This window comes from Rana temporaria, chromosome 2 (assembly GCF_905171775.1).
Source record: "Rana temporaria chromosome 2, aRanTem1.1, whole genome shotgun sequence".
Lineage (NCBI taxonomy): Eukaryota > Metazoa > Chordata > Amphibia > Anura > Ranidae > Rana > Rana temporaria.
Window position 1 is genome coordinate 125987636 of NC_053490.1, and position 22861 is coordinate 126010496.

Consider the following 22861-nt stretch of genomic DNA (forward strand, 5'->3'; position numbering starts at 1 on the left):
GAAGTGAGCAATTTAGAATTAAGTGACTATTGTAGTTCACTCAAGGTATCCAGATCTTGAGGAATTTAGTATGTATGTTATTGAGTATTGCAGGGATTTTCTCATGTGCCCCAATGCCCATCATTATTTTTCCACTTCTGCAAAGTTGGTAGTAGGTTGTTTCCATGCCTTTGCCATCGTTGGCCTGGCCACCAAAAAATCCCATCAACTTCTGTTCACATTCCTGTTCAATGAGGGCTTCCCATGGATTGTGAGTAAGGGTAGTATTCAGAAAAGACCTGAGCATATTGTATACACGTTTTCAGAAGTGCGAAGCCTAGGACAGCGCCACCCAGGGGCAGACTGACCACTGAGTCACTTGGGCACTGTCCGAGGGCCCCATGCCACTAGGGGGCCCCATCAGGGTTGCCAGGCTCAGGAAAACCAGGGACAGTATGTAAAAATCTATGTTGTTTTTTACATCTGTCCCTCATATGTCCGAAACCGATATGCTTTTGTTTTGAAAATCCCGAGATTTTAGCTGCCCCACCTCTGCACTGCCTCCTGGCGTGGTGCCCATCTGTAAGTCCAGGGGCCCCATAATCTTCTATTGCCCAGGGGCCCCATGAGTTGTCAGTCCGCCCCTGGCACCACCAAATATGTAAAAGGGTACCCTGCTCTCTACAACCTCAGAAGAATGCGGGGGAAGCGCTAGGGACAAATGTGGCTATATGATCTGGTGTCATGTATCAGCGGGAGAGCATGTTGCAAGCATTTTCTTGAGCACATTTTGAGGTGGCTGTGCAAAATGTTCCAATCTGCCTGTTCAAGAGCTTCTCCAAAGTATTTTTCCTACAGTTTGGATTTGAGCTGCCATGTGTGTACCCCGTCCTCATTTACATCACGTCATACATGATGTCTATAGGAAGACTTTCTAAAATGAGTAAGGTATGGTATCATTTTTCAGTGTGGGGTCCTCTCTTAGATTTCTGCAGACCCCTATTTGTCCAAAACACTGTATGGCATCACATGTAATAAACATTGTAATAGTGTAATTAAATTGTAACATTGTATGTAAGTTTTCCTTGTCTGTTTTTTAATAAATAACGTGTTAATTAGCATGCAAGGCTGGCCAGTAACTACAGCTAAATTACTGTTTAGAATACTAGCATCTGCTGGAGCAAACCCTTAGTGGCATGTAACGGTTCAGAACATTCGCACTATCTGCCTTACCTCCATGGTGCTGTTATCATAATTTGCCAGTTTAAAGATGATGTTTTTCACTTTTCTGCAGCTGCTTGCTCAGAATAAGTGCAAAGTCTTTTTAGCGGATGTAATATATTACACCCCTGTCCTCCTACTCATCCCAATGCCATAAAATCAAATATGGTAACAGAACCTATGAAATACAGAACATGGTTGGAAAAAAATCTGCCACAAAATCTCACATCTGCCAGTCATATGACCAAATGCCTATGTCTTTGATCATATGATCCCTTCTGAACAAGAATATCAACACTTCCATGGGAGGATACCAACTCTGATCCTTCACTTTCATGGGAGGATACCAACTCTGATCCTTCACTTCCATGGGAGGATATCAACTCTGATCCTTCACTTCCATGGAAGGATATCAACTCTGATCCTTCACTTCCATGGGAGGATATGAACTCTGATACTTCACTTCCATGGGAGGATATCAACTCTGATCCTCCACTTCCATGGGAGGATATCAACTCTGATCCTTCACTTCCATGGGAGGATATCAACTCTGATCCTTCACTTCCAAGGGAGGATATCAACTCTGATCCTCCAATTCCATGGGAGGATATCAACTCTAATCCTTCACTTCCATGGGAGGATATCAACTCTAATTCTTCACTTCCATGGGAGGATATGAACTCTGATCCTTCACTTCCATGGGAGGATATCAACTCTGAACCTTCACTTCAATGGGAGGATATCAACTCTGATTCTTCACTTCCATGGGAGGGTATCAACTCTGATCCTCCAATTCCATGGGAGGATATCAACTCTAATCCTTCACTTCCATGGGAAGATATCAACTCTAATCCTCCACTTCCATGGGAGTATATCAACTATGATCCTTTACTTCCATGGGAGGATATCAACTCTGAGGCCCCGTACACACGACCAGTTTCCTCGGCAGAATTCAGCTTCCGACCGAGTTTCTGGCTGAATTCTGCCGAGAAACCCGGCCGTGTGTACACTTTTGGCCGAGGAAGCCGACGAGGAGCTCGGCGAGGAAATAGAGAACATGTTCTCTATTTCCTTGTTGCTCTATGGGAGCTCTCGTCCCGCCGAGCTCCTCGGCGGCTTCAGTGCTGAACTGGCCGAGGAACTCGATGTGTTTGGCACGTCGAGTTCCTCGGCCGTGTGTACGAGGCCTGATCCTTCACTTCCAAGGGAGGATATCAACTCTGATCCTCCAATTCCATGGGAGGATATAAACTCTAATCCTTCACTTCCATGGGAGGATATCAACTCTGACCCTCCACTTCCATGGGACGATATCAACCTTAGACTGTTGTGGACGCATATGTGCGTCAGTTTAGTGTTAAAGCCCCCTTATCCTGTTGATGCAAATCTGCATTACACTGTCAAGAGAAGGTTAAAGTCTATCCATCTAGAACTAAATGTCCATCTAAGCCCACCCTGTCCACAGGATGACCTCTCTGCTGTACAATTTCACTGTAGAACAAACAGAATTAACTGAATTTATGATGTTTGTGGGATAAATAAGTCTGTGATAATGCTATTAACAGACAGCATCATTATTGTAATTTTTACTTTGCACATAGTTCCACTCAAGTCTAACTTTTTTTGTCTGGGATATTAAAAGACACAGAAATAAAATCTATGTCACAGTTTCACTCCTGTCTGTCACTTCATTAAAGATTGTTTTTTAACTCCCTGTCTTTGTGACACCAGGCCAATTGGTCAAGCTTGCCATTAATGATGAAAAATTGGCCGGTTCAGCAGAGACTGTCTGAATTTAGATCCATCTATGGCTTTACCTGTTCAAGAGGAGTTGATCTAATGATCATCTCAGCTTGTACAGGACTGTTGGTAAATTTTCGTTTAATCAGTTGCAGTGCTGATCAATGTATTCTGACAACGGAGGGGTCCCTACTGTCAGAATACAATAGCACAGCTAAATGTGTGAATAGAATTGATTTTTAATCAAATGGCTGGCCGATTAAAAAAAAGAAAAAAAAGATCCATCTATGGCCAGCTTAAAGGGAAATGGTTTATCAAAGACATGAAGACAGCAACATTATTAAAACCCAACCCAAATTCCAACCTTTTTTCTTTTATTAAAATGTGTTTTTTGTTGCTATCTCAATTCCTATTGTAGAAAGTTCCAGTCACGTATTTAGAAAAAAAGTTACCCTCTGTACAGTCAGTATATCTGACAAGCCATGCCATTATAAAATATTTTTACCTGCAGGTAAAATCTAAAATAGTAGCATTGAGTCCTTTTAAAATGAGCTGAACAGAAAGCGAGATCCCAGTGAACATCTATATAGGGCTCAGATTTTGATATATTGAGTTTTCAATGTCTTCTCCCTAATTGACCTATATGTTAAAAAGTTTTAAAATTGTCTTGTTAGTAAAAAAGAATACGAACTGAATTATTTTGTTGAACCTGGAAAATGCCTGGATACTTTACTAGCCAAGATGACATGGAATCTATAAAAATATATATAATAGAAGAGCAGTAAATAAACTTACGCTGCCGAGCATCCAAACTCCGCAGCACAATCTGTCTGTGTGATGAATCAGTGTATGATAATGCTGCTCTGATAAAGTGCAGCTGGCCAGATAGATCCTCTCTGTAACAAATGCATTCGCTTTACAGAATGAAGGGCATTGAATTAGTAATGTGCATGACCCCATTGGTCTTCTAGGAGCTCTTCTGATGTCTGAAAGCAGCCCATCATGTCAATAAGGTACTTCTTGGAATAGGAATAGGTAGCTATTTATTTACCAAGTGACTGAGTTCACTTTCGTGCTCTTTTTTATAGAGCAGTGTGGGGTGCTAAATTGTTTATGGTGGAAGCTGCTGATGAATATCAGGTCTGGTTTAGTTGGTTGTTCCCTTTAGGTGGCTCTCCAGAGGGTGTTAAGGATGCAAGCAATAAAGCACCAAACGGGTGTGTAGGGTTCAGAAGTGTTTTTTTTTTCATTAGAAAAGGGTTTCAAAAGGGTTTCAAAAGGGCTTCAAATTACATGAAAAGCAAACATTGTATTCAGATGTACTCAAGGTTAAAGTATATAAAAATGCTTGTTTAAAAAAACAAAAAACAAACAAGACATACTTACCTCCTTTCTGCAGTTGGTTTTGCCTTGGTCCTCCTCTTCTGGGATCCCTCAGCGGCGCTCCTGACTCCTCCTCTTCTCGAGTGCCCCATTGGAGAGCGCTACTTTTGCTGATAGGTGTCCCTCATTCCCATCTCAAAAAGGTGGGAGGTATGAGTAAGGGCAGATGATTCATGTAGCATTTACTTCCTGAAACCCATCTGCCCTTAGCTCAGGCATGCAGGCAGAAGGGTGTGCTTAGCTGAAAAATCTCCTCCTCCCCTTCTCCAGATAAAATAAAATAAAAATGCAAATGAAGACTCCTGGGATGTGTGACATTATTTGGGCCTAGGCCAGAAACCAGGAAGCAACTAAAGAAATGTAGCAGTTTTTTAACAACTGAAAAAAAAAAGTTAAAGTAAAAGTCCACCTTTACACTAAAATATCTACATCTACAGACATCCATGATCTAACACTAACCTAACTTGCCCTGTAAAGCAGAAATCGCTATACTTACCTTTTTTGAAGCCAATCCCGATCCCACGCTGAGCTGTAAGCTGCAGCTTCGCTGTGGAGGTGGGTGCAGAGGAAACATGCGACAACGGAAGCCCCATAGTAAGTTTTTTAGTGATGTCACTCCACATTCATTTCACAGCTGCTGTTGGCTGTGTCCTCTGCAGAGCTTCTGCTGCTGGAAACCGGATCGGACCAGCTTCAGAAAATGTATGCTAATTTCTTATTTACAGGTTAGAAAGTTTAGTGTTAGATCGTGGATGTCTGTGGATGTAGAGATTTCAGTGTTACCTTTAACCACTTGCCGACCAACTCACGTACTACTGCGGCAGGTTGGCTCTCCTGCGCGAACTGACGTACCTATATGTCGGTCCATACAAGGAGGATAGAAGGCGTGCGATTGCTGTGTACCAATGCAGAACGGGGTGATAAAGATGAGACCCCAGACACAATTCTCAGGGCGAAACCCATTTCTGCCGTTTGACCCAAATCATAATAGTGAAACATGCAGACCAGAGAGAAAAAATCGGCATCTTCACCTTTCCAACGTTCAGCCTCAAGAGAAAGAGGTGGAGCCTGTGCGGCTCCTTTTATCAACAACATGACATCACACACGTGAACACATTTCACTGGCTTAGTCCATATATAGTCCCTTATTACATGCCCCTGTGACATCTGTTCTTGGCATCGTGGCACATGTTTCAAAGTCTTTTGGGGGCCATCTTCTTCACTCGATGGGATGGGCCGGAAGGAGGGAGTTTAGGAGTGCGTACAAGGGAGGGATAACAGCTGTTTAGGAGGGGTTTGAAGACATCTGTTTTCACTCTTAAATCCTGGCCAAGATTTTAACCCTATAATGTCTTTTAAGGAAACTAACAGCATTGTAGTATGTGATACATTTGCCTATATGTCTCAGTTTACTGCTCCCTGCTAGCCAGGTTATTGATGTGCTAATGTCCCCTCACTATTTCTAAAGGTTAATTGATCTATTGTGTTGTGTGAAGGAGAGCTGGGTTTAAGTGGCTTGTGTTAATTATTCTGATTGCTTCATTGTGGTAATTATCTCTCTATATGCGGGGTCGAGCGGTCTGGTTGATGTATTCAGTACAGCTAGTGCTCAGCGTCATTGATGTCATTGTCTAAAGAAAATGTGTTTCAGCATCGGCCCCGTCGTGTCTACCTATAATCTGTATGGAAGCCCCAGTGTGAGGGGGGCGGAGATTTGTCATTGTAACAGTTTTGGAAATGACATATAAGCTGTGTGTTATAACATTAAAGTCTGTGTTGTTCAAGCAGTAAGCTGGTCTCATGTGTGGCTTTCTGGGCGATTCCAGGGATATCCCTCCTCGTGGAATATTGGGGTGATTTTCGTTATGGGAAGAAGGGAACGTTGACGGGGATATCATACCGATACCGTCACATAGTATATTTTCACACATACATATTTAACATTTAAGTAGCTCAGGAGAAAAGTAATCATAACACAAAAATACTCATTTATTACTTCCATCACAGGGGAACGAGTAACGGGTAAACAAGGCGATTCCCAGTGCTATGTGAATAAATAAATATTCAAATCTAAATATATACAAGTGTACAATGTGATATCACAATTATAAGTGAATAAACTCATAAAATTGTAAACATGCAAATAAGTGAAAAAAAGTCTGTGATGTTACAAAAAAAGCGTGAAGTATTAAGAGGAAAGTTCATATAACTTCAATATAGTTGATCCACTCTTCCAGAGCTTCCACCACACCTCAGTGTTCAGTGCTCCAATCCCCCCTCACAGTGGACACTCACCACAATACTATGCCTCCCACTCTCGTGTTTGGCTAACGAGCTTGTAATAAGAGTATCTCCAAGGTGTCACCAGTATATGAATCCCAGTGTTAGATTCAAGGATGTTCCAAATAGCAATGCAAAAAAAGAAAAGTGCACAATAGTGTAAAAACGTAAGACCAGTTTAATAAAAACACTCAAATGAACCTTAAAAAATTGCACTCACAAAAGAAATCAAATGCAAAACTTTGTGTGATAACAGATCACTGCACACTTCAAAGTCCTCAACTGCAGATAACAGTGGTCACGGCGGACCCTCGATCAACTGGACAATCTCACCACAATCCTTGGCACAGCACACCACTTCAAACGATAACTCCTTAACTCGGTAATTCAAAACAGCTAAGAGATGGCTGCAAACAGTCCTAGATGTAACTTGGAACTTTTTAAACATGGATTAGGCCACGCCCCGACATGTTTCGACTTCCTGTCTTATTCATGGGTATGGCCGAATCACCCATTCCCCTCTTTTATATATGCTCAGGGATACTAGCAGCGAATAAAATCAGAGAGTGACGATTAACACACCGCCTCTTGCGTGTGTGTGTCGCACCATCTGACAGCGAAAACGTCACCCGGTCACGTGTGATTCAGTGTCCAATGGGGTGAGAGCATCGCCGTTTCTATGGGCGGGAGCTGTGTATAGCGTCTCACTCGTCACTTCAGCGACGAGGAGCGCAACCAATCATGCTGCGCTCCTCTTGTATCCAATCGGTTTACCGCGGGATGACGAATGAGCATGAGCTATCATCAGGGTGCCGCGTTGTCCTAACAACGGGGGACGCGGCCAACTGGTCACGTGTACCCCGTGGCCAATAGACAATATTCGCAGCATTAACCCAGACGGAAGTGCAGTGTATATCTGGTACACTGACATGTCACACAACAGTCTACTTTTAAAAGAGGAAACCAAACTACCAAATTAATATTAAAAAATGTATATTAAAAAATGAAATTGTGTGGGCGTAGTAGCACTTATCAAATGCTGGGGGTAAAAAATGATCTTAAATAGGGGGACGGTCTCTCGAGAGTCCCCGTGACCACCAATCCTCAGTTTTAACACACATCTCAATAATGGTCATACATTCATTAGGTAAATAAAGTACATACATTATTTAAAAGTTAGATTTAGCATTATAACTTTGATCTGACATGCATATATTAAAAAACTATTAACAAAAGTATTTTATATTTTAAAATGTATATAAAATTATTGTATTAAAATACACTATATACATCTACACATTACCACGAGAGTACCCAGACCCATCCATTCGGATCAACGTACCTCTAGGTAACTCTCGTGCATATAAATGAATACACAAATTCAATTTAAATTGAATTTAAACAATTAATAATGATTAGATATGGAATGAATGGTTAATAATCAATAATGATTACGGATAAACAAGTTTAAATGAATACCAGACATCATAATGACCAGAATCCAGGTGTCTGACCATAATACTGACAACTGCAGAGAAAGGGGTTTAAACTGGTATCACCCATGCTAATTAGCTTATTACCTTGCAGTTCAGTAATTGGGTACAACCCAGAACCGAACAATAGAAGACAAAATATTCACCTATAACATATATAAATGATATAGATAAACGACCTGAATGTGGAGAATATAGTAAAGAAGCTGTATACCTCAAGAGTTATTAATAAAACACTTGATGTATATAATATATTCCTTTATTTTCACATAGTATTTATTTAAACAGCAGCTAGGCGCTTCAACTTCTTTTCCATACTGGCGCAGTAGTGGGTTATCAGTCGGGCGCAGTTTTGATATCCCAATCATCAGATTCCCAGTGCTACCTAATGACTGTGATCGGGAACAGTGATCTCTATCATGTCCCAGTGAGCCCATTCCCCTACAGTTAGAAACACCCAGGGAACACACTTAACCCTTTGATCATCCCCTAGTGTTTACCCCTTCCATGCCTGTGTCATTTTTACATTGATCAGTGAATTGTTAATAGAAATAAAATGTAAAACGTGTGTATAGATATGGAACAAAACATTATAAATACCTTTTCCCCCTTTTTTTTGAGTGATCACATACCCTCTATTCTCATCTGCATACAAAGGTTAAGGTGGAGGAACAGCAGCACTCTGATCTTCCAAGTGAATGGCTGGGGGGGGGGGGTGGGGTGGTGTATCAGCACAAGTTTGATCATTGGAGGAGAGCAGTCTGAGTAGTTCCCAGCAGAGCTAAAGAACTGACCATGCTGTGCTCTAATCCTAATGTGGTCAGATTTTGATAGGAAAGCAGAGGGACTGGCAGAAAAAAACAGAGATTTCACATGAAGGAAGCAATATAAAGAGAACAGGATACTTTTATATGGTACAGCAGGCACACATAAGGAATATGAAATGTTGGATCTACATATTCTTTGAAACAAGAAAATATGTTATACTTTCCTATCTATTTACTAATGCTAGCAGCATAAGGATTACAAATTGGTTAAAGCGGGGGTTCACCCGAAAAAAAAAAATTCAACATTAGATTGAGGCTAATTGTGGGAAGCACAATCGTGTGTTTTTTTTTTTAAATCAATGCAATACTTACCGTTTTAGAGATAGATGTTTTCCGCCGCTTCCGGTTATGGTCTTCGGAAATGGGCGTTCCTATTTGATTGACAGCCTTCCGACCGTCGCATACAGCGCGTCACGAGTTGCCGAAAGAAGCCGAACGTCGGTGCGGCTCTATACGGCGCCTGCGCACCGACGTTCGGCTACTTTCGGCAACTAGTGACACGCTGTATGCGACGGTCGGAAGGCTGTCAATCAAATAGGAACACCCAATCCCGCAGACCATACCCGGAAGCGGCGGAGAACATCTATCTCTAAAACGGTAAGTACTGCATTGATTTTAAAAAAAAACACCCGATTGTGCTTCCCACAATTAGCCTCAATCTAATGTTAAAAATGTGTTTTTCGGGTGAACCCCCGCTTTAAAGTGGATGTAAACCTGATTCCTGAAACTTGAGCAGAGCATATAAATGCAGTGTTTTCTTATCTCCTCCCAAAGCACTGAGTCCCGTAGCTTTCTCCTGCTCCATTCTTCTGTTCAGGGCCGGATTTACATAAGGGCTATTGGAGCTGTAGCTCCAGGCCCCTTTCTCAAGATAGACCCATTTGCCCAAAATAAAATAAAAAATCAAGAAAAAAAAGATTGACTTGGAGGGTTGTAGCTCCGCGACCAGGGGTCACAGAGACCCCACATTTGGATTAAAATATGGGGCTGCTTTCATTTATGATTCCGGAGATACGGAGCTGCTTGTACAGCTTGTAAGAAGCTACATACAGAGCGGCCAGTTTAAATACAAGCTGACACACTCTGCAGCAGACTGAGAGAATGCGCTCACAGTGCTTTTAATAATTATATGTATATTACTTATAGTAATTAACACCTTGCCACCCAGGCCAATTCTGACACTTCTCTCCAACATTTTTTTTTGCTAGAAAATTACTCAGAACCCTCAAACATTATATATATTGTTTTAGCAGACACCCTATGGAATAAAATACCCTCCACACTCCTCCTCTCTTGTACATACTGCTTACTGTCCTACTCTCCACATTTCTCTCCTGTACATAGTGCCCACTGTCTGTCACGTACCTGGCGGTAGAGCCTGATATGCAGAGGACGGCCTCTCTTACAGCTCTGACTCCAGGCCCCTGGTAGAGCAGACAGGAGGTGTAAGAGTACAGAGACGCACGAGTGCCTGGCAGGATCGCTGATAATGTCTCTGGACTGGAACCCCTGAAGAGACTACGGAGGAACACCGGTACAGGAGAAGACCAAGAGCAGCTGTCAGCAGATAGCAGGAACTGGCTTGATACAGGAACACCACAGACAGGAGAGCAGATGCAGCTGAGGGGGTGGATGCTCAACAGGACTCAGAAGGGCTGGAGAGATAGCAGGTGCAGGCAGGCCGGGTCATACACTGGCGGACATTTCAGGAACAGAAGCGAAGGCTGGATCGGAGTCAAGGTACAGGCCGGGTCGGTATTGGGCTGGCAGTGAGGTAGCAGAAGGAGCAGGCAGATGCAAAGTCAAACAGGCCGGATCAGGTGCAGGCAGAAAGCAGGAGCGTCAAGGACAAGCCGGGTCAGATAACAAGAATCAGATAGAACAGAACACACAAACTCTGTAGAACGGACAGCACCTGAGTCTGGGTACGGACCCAGTTTAAATAGCCTGTCTGGCACCAAGACTGTCACGGGGTGCACGACGCGACTAGCACACGCGCACACGGGCACGTGCATGCGCACCAGCGGCCTTCTGGCAGGAGCTAAAGTTACAGCCCGTCTTCTACGGCCGCCATCTTGGATGTTGGCATGCCCTTCCTGACACTGTCATACACTCCACACTCCTCTCCTGTACATACTGCTCACTGTCACACCCTCCACACTCCTCTCCTATACATAGTGCCCACTGTCATACGCTCTACACTTCTCTCCTGTACATAGTGCCCACTGTCATACCCTCCACACTCCTTTCCTGTACATACTGCCCACTGCCATATCCTCCCCATTCTTCTGTACATACTGCTCACTGTCTTACCCTCCACACTCATCTCCTGTACATACTGCTCAGTATCATACCGTCCACACTCCTCTCTTTTACATACTGCCCACTTTCATAAACTCCTCTATTGTACATAGTGACGGCTGTCATACCCTCCACACTCCTCTCCTATACATACTGCCCACTGTCATATCCCCCACACTCGTATCCTGTAAATACTGCTCACTGTCTCACCCTCCACACACATCTCATGTACATACTGCTCAGTATCATACCAATTTACACTCCTCTCCTGTAGATATTGCCCACTGTCAAACCCTCCACACTCCTCTCCTGTACATAATGCCCCCATCATACCCTCCACACTCCTCTCCTGTGCATACTGCCCACTATAATACCATCCACATTCCTCTCCTGTACATACCGCCCACTGTGATACCCTCCACACTCCTCTCTTGTACATACTGTCCACTGTCATACCCTCCACACTCCTCTCCTGTACATACTGTAACCCAACCTTACCCTTCAAACTCCTTTCCTATACATACTGCCAACTATCTTTCTCTCCACATTCCTCTCCTGTACATACAGCCCCCATCATACCTACCCTCCACACTCCTCTCCTGTACATATTGCCCACTTTCATACCCTCCACAGTCCTCTACTCTACATACTGCCCACTGTCATACCCCCACACTCCTCTCCTGTACATACTGCCCACTGGCATACACTCCTCTGCTGTGCATACTGCTCAGTGTCATACCCTTCACACTCCTTTCCTGTACATAGTGCCTTCTGCCATACCCTCCTCACTCCTCTCCTGTACATAGTGCCCACTGTTAGACCCTCCACATTCCTCTCCCTCAACTGCACATACTTCCCACTTTTATACCATCCATACTCCTCCCCTATGCCTCTTATCCACAAAAACAGTTCTTTAGAGTTATACTGAATATCCTCAATGTTTCCAGCTCTACAATGGGCACACTTTTGTTGGCTCAACTAAAGTAAATCTCAGTCCTCATATTTGTTCTGCCCCTTTATTAGTACTCATTTAATTTTGTGATTACTACTGTGATGTACAGAGGAACACAGGGGATCACAGCTACTCTAAATATAGCACTTGTAAAAAAAAGTGTCCCTGAAAATATTTTTGAAATGTTGGCAACTATGCACTGCACAAAGGCCACCGGGTCAGTAGGTGGCCCCATGAGAGGCTCCTGGGATCCTGTGATATTAAAGCGATAGTAAACTAACATTACTACTTTTTAGAGGCCCTGAGGTAGGTTATGCCATAATGTACAAGTATGCACAGCATATTAGCACATTAGGGTACACTTAAATTGTCAGACTGAGCCCTCCAGTGCTGCGCTGTGATCAATCTGGTGGGGCCTGGGAGCTTCCATCTTCGTCCAGTCGTCCTTCTGGGTTCTGTGCCTTCGGTCCCTTGCCTTGCGTTGATGTCATTCCCACGCATGGTCATGCGCATCCTCAATCTCTCTTCCCCCCTTTCTATCTTATCCTCCCTCCCTTACCCCTCACCTCTCTCTCATCCTCTCTCTCTCTCTCTCTCTCTCTCTCTCTTTAATTGAATTTGTTATAACAAAAAATTGTTTTAATTTTTTTTTATTATTTATAAAAGGCCCCACCAAAATCCTCAGCATCAGGCCCATGATGTTCTTAATCTGGCCCTGCTTCTGTTGTCAGCATGATAACTTCTGACAAGTTCTCCAACAACTGTGATAAAACCAGCCTGAATTTTGTGTCAGGGTGTGCGTTATAAATAGATTAGCAGAGAGTTGGTCTATTCACAGCACAGCTCTGCAAGTCTCTGCCTATGTGGAGGGGGTGTGTGTGCCTTTCCTCAGCTGTCTCCCAGTGTATGGCAAGAATCCACACCCACAGATGAATCAGGAAGAGAAAATTCTAACAGGACGTGCACTTTCTAAACAGTATATAAAGCTGAAGACAGCAGATATACATGTAAAACGTATGTAGGAGGATTTGTTTTATCTCTGTGTATCATCTGCGGCTGTCCACTTCACTGGGTATATGTGAGGGTTTACATCCATTTTATTGTTGATTGTGTTTAGTTCTGCTTTGCAAGTACAATATGAATACAGTACTCATTTTATTTTTCATGTAATCTTTTGTAGCCCAGATGAAGGGAAACCCTTTAACCCTCTGAAATACATTTACTAAAAAGACTTCTGCGCATGGCAACCTGTGTGTGACATCTCTCCATCTCCATTCTGGTGTCACCACCTATTAAAACATCCAGAGGAGTCTGCAAAGTCTCATCTTTAGTCAGTCTTCATTAGGCAGTGACAGTCCCAAAGCCTGCAACTTTAAACAATTAGTCTCTCCTAATGGGTTCCTTTAAAGAGAAATGTATTCCTTTAACTCTATTTTCCATTTTCCCACTCAAGGGAAAAGCTGTGCTATACTAGATAAGGGTAATTATACAAGCAGAAGTATGATCACATGGTGTAGAGACTTCTTTGTGGTATGTTATCTGTGGGTGGTTTCAACACCCCATTGGAAACATCTACTCATTTTAGAGTTTTAAAAAATGGTCATTGGCTGTAACATAAAAAAGGGAAATCTGTCCTTAAAAATTGATTGTCCTTATGAGCGGATCATCTTCCCGCTCCACTCATTGTGGCCCACATTGTTACCAAGTTGCTGAAGTGGCCATCACTCTTCAAAAGGTTGGGAACCCCTGCATTTAGGTCTTACACCTGGACAGGAGGCGCAGCATACACAGTAACCAACCCCCTACATTTTCCTTCTGCAACCGCTGAAAGCTGGCAGGAGAGGAGGAGATGGCATTCAGAGGATGCAGGAGGAAAATGGAGGGGTCGGATCCTGTATATGCTGCCCCCTGTCCAGGTTACTCTTATTTTTGCTGCCCAGGCCCTCTGTTTCCTTGCAAATGTAAAGCATAATGGGCTACTATGCATCACTATGGGGGTTATTTACTAAAGGAAAATCCACTTTGCACTGCAAAATCACTTGAAAGTGCAGTCCCTGTAGATCCGAGGGGGACATGCAGTGAAAATAAAAAACAGCATTTTAGCCTTCACATGATTGGATGATTAAATCAGCAGAGCTTCCCCTCATTTCAGATCTTCCCCTCAGATCTACAGAGACTGCACTTTCATATGCACTTTCAAGTGCACTTGCAGTGCACTTGTAGTGCAAAGTGGATTTGCCTTTAGTAAATAACCCCCAGGGTGTCACTTACCTGAAACCGAAGCCTGCGATGTCACTACTGTTCCCTGTTGTAGGAAGCGTCTATTCTTCACCCCTCTTCCTTCCGGGGCTGCGAACTCTGTGACTGGCCGAAGTCGCGTGACGTCACTCCCACGCATGTACGCGGGAGCCGACAGTCACAGCCTGAACCCAGCTTGAAACAGCACAGCGTGCCCTTTCTAGAGTGTGCATGCACCAAATACACCGGCGAATGTGCGGAAGACATCGCCGTACGGAGAATTGAAAATATCTCCTAAACCGTGTAGGTTTAGGAGATATTTCTTGCACCTACAGGTAAGTCTTAATCTTGGCTTACCTGTAGGTGAAAGTGATCTGTAAGGCCCTGTACACACGTCCGAGGAACTCGACGGGCAAAACTCATCGTTTTGCTCGTCGAGTTCTGTGTGAAGCCGCCGAGGATCTCGGCGAGCCAACTTTCCTCATTGAACAACGAGGAAATAGAGAACATGTTCTCTATTTGGCTCGACGAGGAACTCGTCGGCTTCCTCGGCCGAAAGTGTACACACGGCCGGGTTTCTCGGCAGAATTCAGCTCCTATCGAGTTTCTGGCTGAATTCTGCCGAGAAACTCGGTCGTGTGTACGGGGACTCAGGGTTTACAACTACTTTAACTAAAGCAGTATTAAACACAAAAGCAAACATTTAATATATAGCAGCTTACCGATTCTTATGTGATGGCTGCATTCGTTTTCTTCTTTAGGCTTTCTTTCTTCTGTTTTCATCTGGTGATCCAGCCAGTAAGATGGTTGTTTTTCACAAGCTCAAGCTCTCCAGCAGAATGCATCAGTTTACAGGGAAGAGACAAACCAAATAACACTGTCAGGAGTAAATGAAATGATTACCTTTTATTTATTAATGTAAAACCTTTATCCCAAAAGGAAGAAAAACATTAACTGATTATAAAGTGTGAGCTGGTGTTTAGCTTCAAGTTGCTAGTGTCTTTAAATCTGCTAACGCATTTAACATTTCCCTCCTCACCAAACTGACAATGCTGCTGTCTGCTGTGCCTCCTGTCCTCATTCCTCCAGAGTTGCGTCTCACCAGGTGAAAGCAGGGGGAAAAAGACAAACAAAACAAAACGAATGCAGCCACCACATCTAATGATTGGTAAGTTGTAATATAATACATTTTTGGTTTTAGGTTTAAAGTGGTTGTAAAGTCAGAAGGTGTGTAGCAACCCCCCTCAGCCCAGCTAATACTTACCTGAGCCCGATCTTCCTCCAGCGATGTCCACGAGTCCATCAGCCATTGGCTGAGACACAGCAGCAATGCCATTGCCTCCCGCTGCTGTCAATCAAAGTCAGTTAGTCAATCAGGAGAGAAAGGGGGTGGGCTGAACCAGGGCTCCCTGTCTAAATGGACACAGGGAGGTGTAGCTCAGCTCAAGCTGCTTGCTGTGGGGGCTCTCGACAGCACGGAGGGGCCCAGAGAGCTGGCGGGGGACCCGAGAAGAGGAGGATCCAGGCTGATCTGTGCAAATTCACTGGACAGAGCAGGTATGTATAATATGTTCGTTATTTTTAAAGAAAAAAAAACAAGACTTTACAATCATTTTAATACTGGTTTATGCTTGGTGCACACGTGTGCCTGCAGGTGTGGGAATCACAGCGATTCCTGCACCTGCAACCACCCACAGTGAAAATGCGCTGCTGTGAAAAAAACACAGTGCCGCCATTCAGTCTGAATGGAACTCCATGCATGAAAAAAAAAAAAAATTAGCAGCTTTTTCTACAAGCACCTTTTTCTACAGGAAATGCAGACACGGCAGCCCATTGCCATACCTACACCCCCCCCCCCTTCTCTCACGGCAGCCCATTGAAATTAATGGGCTGCTGTCAGGTAGGATGGAATGATGCAATCTCTGGGAGATTTTAAAGGGGTTGTAAAGGAAAAAAAAATCATATTAAGTATCCTTTACCTGCAGACATTCCTCTTTTCACTTCCTCATTGTTCGTTTTTGCATAAAAGTTGTTCTATTTCTTCTCTGTCCACTTCCTGCTTGTGTGATTGTAACTCACCACCGTAAAGGGAGGCTTTACTGCGGTGGTCAGTGACGTGCTCGCCCCCTCCTGGGAACTACATCTGTGCAGCAGGACGCTCTCTACGTGTTAGAGACTTCAAGATGGTGTGAATTACTGGGCGTGCCGCAATTCATACTGGGAAATGTAGTTCTTACATGAACGAGCGATGCAAACCAGGAAGTGAATGAGAGAACAGAAACTAGAACACCGGAGGTGATATAGATGAAGGAATTTAATAGGTATTTACTCGTTTTTTAACAGAATCATTACACTATTCTGTCTGTCTACCTTGCAGACATTAATTTTAGGCAATTTTTCTTTTTTCTTTACAACTCCTTTAAGTCATAATTCGGGAGGTACATAAATGGCCTACACCTATAACAGGGGTGTTATTCAACTTCAGTCAAAGTTACACAGTTTGTTTTTATCTATAGTCACCCCTTATCTCCATAGGCAGTTTTTGGTAAAGGTGAATTAACCCTTTAGCCCCGTACACACGACCGGTTTTCCTGCCAGGAGAGCTTTTGGCCGGACGTGTGTATGCTTCCTCGCAGTTTTCCAGACAGGAAAACAGCCAGGAATCCTGACGGGAAAATAGAGAACCTGCTCCCTATTTTCCTGTTGGGATTCCTGTTGTTTTTTTTCTGCCAGATTTACTAATACTTTCCTACGGGAAACACTGCAAGGCAGTGTCGATGGAGCATACACACAGGGCCAGATTCTCAAAGAGATACGAAGGTGTATCTCCTGATACACCGTCGTATGTCTGAGTTAGGCCGGTCGTATCTATGTGACTGATTCATAGGGCCAGATTCACGTAGCGCAGCGGATCTATAGATCCGCTCGATCTACGTGAATTAAGATCCGCTCCCGCAAGTTTAGGAGGCAAGTGGCTAATTCACAAACAACTTACCTCCAAACTTGCGACGGCGGATCCTAAATCCCCCGGCGGAATTCAAATTCCGCGGCTAGGGGAGTGTACTATTTAAATCAGGCGCGTTCCCGCGCCGATTTCAATGCGCAGGCGCCGTCCGCGAAATTTCCCGGCGTGCATTGCTCCCACTGACGTCGCTAGGACGTCAGTGGTTTCGACGCTTACGTAAACGACGTCCGTCCGTATTCGAGAACGACTTACGCAAACGACGTTAAAAAATTCAAATTCGAAGCGGGAACGCCGGCTATACTTAACATTGGCTGCGCCTGATAAAAGAAGGGGTAAGTATACGACGGGTACGCCGCTACGGAAACGTCGTAAGAAGACTGCGTCGGGTCCGCGTACGTTCGTGAATTTGCGTATCTCGCTGATTGACATATTATTTATCATAAATCAGCGGGAACGCCCCCGGCGCCATTTTTAAATTTAAAAAAAGATCCGACAGTGTAACACAGTGTAACACTGTCAGATCTTAGTCCTATCTATGCGTATCTGATTCTATGAATCAGGCGCATAGATAGGACCAGTGTAAGTCAGAGATACGATGGTGTATCTGTAGATACACCGTCGTATCTCTTTGTGAATCTGGCCCATAGAATCAGTTACGCATAGATATGCCTAAGATCCGACAGGTGTAACTGTGTTACACCGTCGGATCTTAACTGCAATTTAAAAATGGCCGCTGGGGGAGTTCTCGCTGATTTACGGCGACGATATGTAAATCAGCGAGATACGCCAATTCACGAACGTACGCGGGCCCGACGCAGTCACTTTACGTCGTTTACGTAAGTGTTTTCCCGGCGTATACTTACCCCTGCTTCTATGATGCACAGCCAATGTTAAGTATTTCCGTTGTTCCCGCGTTGAATTTTTTTTTTTTTCACGTCGTTTGCGTATGTCGATTCACAAAACCGCTCGTCGCAAGTTACGCTCACGCCAGAACCAATGACGTCCTAGCAACGTCATTGGGAGCAATGCACACCGGGAAAATTCGCGGACGGCGCATGCGCAGTTAAATCGGCGCGGGGACACGCCTGATTTAAATGCTACACTCCCCCTAACCGTAGAATTTGAATTCCGCCGGGGGATTTAAGATACGCCGCCGCAAGTTTGGAGGTAAGTGTTTAGTGAATTACCCACTTGCCACTAAAACTTGTGGCGGCGGATCTTAAATCAGACAGATTACGCGGATCTAAAGATCCGCTGATCTATCTGAATCTGGCCCACGGCCGGGATTCCTGGCCAAAGCTCTCATGGCAGTTTTCTTGCCGGGTTCTCGGCTTTCCCCTCTATTTTCCCGGTGGACATTTTACCGCCAGGAAAACCACACGTGTAAGCTTGCACGGTATATGGACTAACCAAGCCTGCTCTAAGGTGCTGCACAATCCATATTCTTCCAATTTTGTATTGGATTTTCTCATATTGATCTTCCCAGCAGTAAGCTCTGAAAAACGAGTCATATGTACTTTCTTCAGTATGTGAGCAGAATGATATGGTGACCAACAGGTTAAGCTATCCAGGCATTTTATAAAAGTCTGCCTTCATCGAGAACTGATCAAAGTAAAGCTGAGCAATAGGGGGTCAAGTGATGTTCTCTGTCTATGATACTACAGAATGCACGTACAGTAGACCACAGAAATTACAGCAAAGTAATTAATGATCCTTGCAATAGGAAGAGAAAGATCAATACACACAGGGAGACCAGGGGCTATGTGTAGCATAATCTACACTAAGAATGAAATAGTAGGCAAATAATTGAATTACATTCCCTTCAAATGCATTAACAAAATTATGTTAAGAGGTGTAGGAGGAGGGATACGAGAGAGGAAGGCAGCAAATATACTATATACACCCACCTCCCTGTGTTCTCACCCCATCCTTAAATATCCCTGTCTAACAAGACTTGGACAGGGACTTGTTGCTGGCAGGAGTCAGAGGCACAAAGCAGAGATCCTACTGAGACAAAATGTGGTGGAGGTTCTCAACATTTTCAAGGCAGGTGAAGAAGCACCCTGGAGTAAGTCCTGCTTTTACTATTGTTATAGCTTTTTATATATATATATATATATATATATATTTCTAATAGCTGAAAAGTTAGTAGGCACTACATAATGTACATCTGCTGTAAACTTTTTAAGTTATGTAAAAAGAAAAAAAGTAGGTTAGAATATTGTCACAGTTACTTTATTTGCAGTGTCCTGGATAAAATGAGTTGAATATTCAGCTGTAGATTCTCACCTGAATGATGATGCTTCAGTCACTCTTACAAGTGGGAATAACTAATTGTAACGGATGTAACCATGCCCTGGCTGCTGCTTCTTTTTTCAGCACTCTTCTTTAGAAGGAAAACTTTTAGTGTATTCAAGGTACCTTGTGATGAGAGACGTATAGGAGCTGCTAATGCTGGCATAACTTTAAAATAACGAGGCTAGTAAGTCACAGACCCAGAACAAGTATGCACCCAGTGAAGGCTGAATAGTCCAAACTGTCATCCTGCCTACTTGTTCCAAATCACAGGTGGGGTGAAACTAATTAACACCTTTTACAATTAGACAACAACTCTTGTATTTATCACCTAACAGGTTCATTCTATAACTCGTATCCGAAACAACATCAAAGTTTTAATACGCAAGATGGATAATGTGTAGAAACTGCATTTACTTATTTCATATTACTCTTGCAGAGGGTGTAAATTTTTTTTTTTAACTGATTTAAATTTCATTCTCTGTGTGTTTTCAGAGCTCCTTTTCTGGTTGCTGCAAATAGTTATAGAAATTGGTTGTAGTGTCAGATCATTGTTTTAAACTGGTGGTGAGTAAATAGGTTCCAACTTTTATTGGCAATGGGTTTAGCACCCCTTTTCATTGATTTTTAAAGAAGAAATGCCCACTTATTGTGGGGGATCAGTGGTAAAGTGTAACTTTACATTGGTGGTCAGTAGTTAAGTGTCACCATTGTATTGGAAGTCAGTGGTGAAGTGCTCCTTACTTTGGTGGCCAAACGTGATGTTCATCCTTACATTGATGGTCAGTGGGAGAAGTGACCCTTAGATTGAAAGTAAGTAGTGAAGCCACCTTACATTGATGATTAGTGGTAAGGCTTTTCTTTACATTGATGATCAGTTGGAGCAGTGCCCCATTACATTGGTGGTCAGTGGTTAAGTACCACCATTGTATTGGAAGTCAGTGGTGAATTGCTCCTTACTTTGGTGGCCAAAATCTGATGTTCATCCTTACATTGATGGTCAGTGGGAGAAGTGACCCTTAGATTGAACGTAAGTAGTGAAGCCACCTTACATTGATGATTAGTGGTAAGGCTTTTCTTTACATTGATGATCAGTTGGAGCAGTGCCCCATTACATTGGTGGTCAGTGGTTAAGTACCACCATTGTATTGGAAGTCAGTGGTGAATTGCTCCTTACTTTGGTGGCCAAAATCTGATGTTCATCCTTACATTGATGGTCAGTGGGAGAAGTGACCCTTAAGCCCTGTACACACGGTAGGACTTTTGGCCAACCAACTTCAAAATCTGCAACTTTTCAAATTTGTCCGACCGTGTGTACGCTCCATCAGACCAACTTTTTCTGGTTTCATCCAACAAAAAGTTGGGTCTGCGAACGGACCAACTTTTCGGCAACAAAAGTCAGATGGTGCTTTGTGTGACCGTGTGTACAGCAATCCAACCAACTTTTGGACAAAGTGCAAATACGAATGCTCAAAACCAATGTTAAAAGCAACAAACAATAGCAGAAGTTAACCAAAGGGTGGCGGTAAAGAGCAGAAAAGAGCAAAAAAAAACATGTGATGTTAGGAAACTTTTAGAAAAGTTTGCAGAAAAGTCTGACTGTGTGTATGCTATGGGTGTGGCAGGACAAATCAATTAGGACAAAAATCCAAGGGAAATTTTGTTGGATGTCCTACCGTGTGTATGAGCCTTTAGATTGAAAGTAAGTAGTGAAGTCACCTTATATTGATGATTAGTGGTAGGGCTTTCCTTTACATTGATGATCAGTTGGAGCAGTGCCCCATTACATTGGTGGTCAGTGGTTAAGTACCACCATTGTATTGGAAGTCAGAGGTGAAGTGCTCCTTACATTGGTGGCCAAAAGTGAAGTTCATCCTTACATTGATGGTCAGTGGGAGAAGTGACCCTTAGATTGAAGGTAAGTAGTGAAGCCACCTTACATTGATGATTAGTGGTAACGTTTTCCTTTATGTTAATGATCAGTTGGAGAAGTTCCCTATTACGTTGGAAGTAAGTGGAGAAGTACCTCCTTACATAGACAGTAGGTGTAAAAATACCCCATTGCATTGTTGGCCATTGGTGCAGTTCCTGTTACATTGGTGTGGAAACTGCATTTACTTTAATTTCATACTACCCTTGCAGAGGGTAAAATTATTGTTTTAAACTTATTTAAGTTTCATTATCTGCATGTTGTCAAAGGCAAGCTTCTTCTCTGGGTACTGCAAATAGTTATGCAAATTGGTTGTAGTGTGAGATCATTTTTTTTAAATTGTAAAATGTATGCAGAGGCAGAGAAGCCAAAAATGAACCCTTTAGTAACTAACATATTAAAAACGTAACGTTTTTTATAACACTGGGTTCCTTCTTCAGGTATATTGACAGATACAAGCTGAAGTAGCAGAGTACAACATAATATTAATTCTAAGCAAATAGTTGAACAGAGCTGAAGTGTTGATAGAATAATAAAAGATGACATGTAAATTAGAGAAGTTCCTCTTTGGTGGCTGCAGAGAAATGCCATCTTTTGTTGGTGGTCTGTGAGAAAAGTATCTCTTTACATTGATAGTCAGGAGTGTCTGGTGGTAAAACGGAAGCTTAAAGTGGTTGTAAACCCCGCTTTATGACTTTTACCTACAGGTAAGCCTATAATAAGGCTTACCTGTAGGTATAAAGAATATCTCCTAAACCTGTACGGTTTAGGAGATATTCCCCCCGCAATGCACCGCTGATTGCAGTGGCGCATGCGCAGCGGAGATCCTCGGCTAAAGGACCGGCAGCCACCGGACCTTGCCGAATTGAAGTCTCCCGCGCGCATGCCAATCACAGCGCTGGAGCGGCGATACCTGGAAGACACGCCGAGTCAAGATGACATCTCTCTCGGCGTGGACCAGGTAAGTTCTCTTCACCTTGTTCCGAGTTAAGTATTTCATAATGAGCTAATATGCGGTGCATACTAGCTCATTATGGCTTTTCCTTTCAGGTGAAAAAAAATAAAAAATGAATCGTGGGTTTACAACCGCTTTAATAGATCATTGGTGTTACTGGTTTCTAGATCTGGCTAACCAGCAAGAGAACCTGGTTGTGTGCCCCAAGTGCCAGAGTCTAGTGATGGCCATGATATTGTTCCTTCCTCATCAATACATGGTTCATTAGCTGCCATGTTCCTGTTCCTTCTATTTGTATACGA

The 22861-nt window shown here is 43.2% G+C and overlaps 1 long non-coding RNA gene across 1 annotated transcript in view; it reads left to right on the forward strand.

Moving 5' to 3' along the window:
- Positions 1-19305: 19305 nt before the first annotated feature.
- The window catches only part of LOC120928553, a 45699-nt gene continuing 42143 nt past the window's right edge, over positions 19306-22861 (forward strand). Inside the window, exon 1 of the long non-coding RNA XR_005747222.1 lies at positions 19306-19447. This is a non-coding gene — a long non-coding RNA (uncharacterized LOC120928553). The remainder of the gene's footprint in view (positions 19448-22861) is intronic.